The sequence below is a fragment of the Emys orbicularis genome, chromosome 10, assembly GCF_028017835.1.
Source record: "Emys orbicularis isolate rEmyOrb1 chromosome 10, rEmyOrb1.hap1, whole genome shotgun sequence".
Classification (NCBI taxonomy): Eukaryota; Metazoa; Chordata; order Testudines; family Emydidae; genus Emys; species Emys orbicularis.
In genome coordinates this window covers 2,008,854-2,010,000 of record NC_088692.1, presented here as the reverse complement: position 1 = coordinate 2,010,000, position 1,147 = coordinate 2,008,854, and positions in this window count along the sequence as shown.

The window sequence follows — 1,147 nt, the reverse complement described above, 5'->3', positions numbered from 1 at the left end:
CTGCATTTGATTCTAGCAAAATTCTCCTTCGATATCCCCACTCTGACATGAGAGAAGAAGTGTAGAGAACTGCAGCTTGCTCTGCTTTACCCAGTTTGAGCACCTTTGGGATCGGGCTGCCCTGATCCTGGCTGTACTTCTAACTCTCAAGTTTTCTAATAACCCCACCATTTGTGCCCCGCTAGATCCTCAACAGGACACTTGCAAATAAGGAGAGCATTTTGGAAAATAAAGTTTAATGCTTAAACATGTACTGGGGTTAAATTTATACCTCATTTACATAAATCATAATGAACAAAGCAGCGGTGCTTAATTTGTATTTCACTTTTCACAGTGGCTTAGCTTGTTCTGAAATGGCTGTAGGGCAGACCATATATGTACGTAATATGATGTGACTTCAAAAAGTTTATTCTCAGCTTGCCTGGTGTAAGTCGTTTACTTTGTTGGATGCCAGCATTGTGTTAACTCAACACTTACTACTAACAGTTACTTTGTCCCAAACCAAAGCTGGCTTCTAAAGTCCAGTCTGAAATACTGCTGAAAGGTTTCGCTGATAATCTTCAGCACTCTGCATTGAATAGAACTGACATCATACCTGCATTGATTGTATTGTCAAAGTGTTGGAAACTCCTTCGTTGAGCTTGTTATGTGAAAATAAAACGTGGTTGGTTTTAAAAGCTGACAACTGTTGCCTGTCTTTAGTTTGCCATTTTTAGGCTGTCCAGCTTCTTTCAAGATTGACCAGTTCCATCCCCTCACAGTAGGAATGAGGTCGCCTACTAGCTTTGGGCTGCGGAGAAAGCAATTTAATCTTTTAGTGACAAGAGACTAATGTTGCCTGGTACTAGCTATTGACTGAGAGCCCAGCTCACCTCAGTAAGCCATGTTCACCTCACTCATGTTGCAGACTACTTCCGAGGGGGGGTTGGCCCTGGGTGTAGCTTCAAAAACATTTTCGTCTATTTCTGAGAGTTAAACTCATATGTACATGAAGGAAACTTCCACCCCCTGACAAACTGGCCAGTGGAGGCTTCTTCCAATCTCAGCTAAGTGGGTTGTGGACCACAGCAAAACCCCAAGCCTTTCTCAGCATTTCAGTGCTGGATTCCAGTTTAGGAAAAGGAGACAAAGGGTGTGGCCAGAGCAT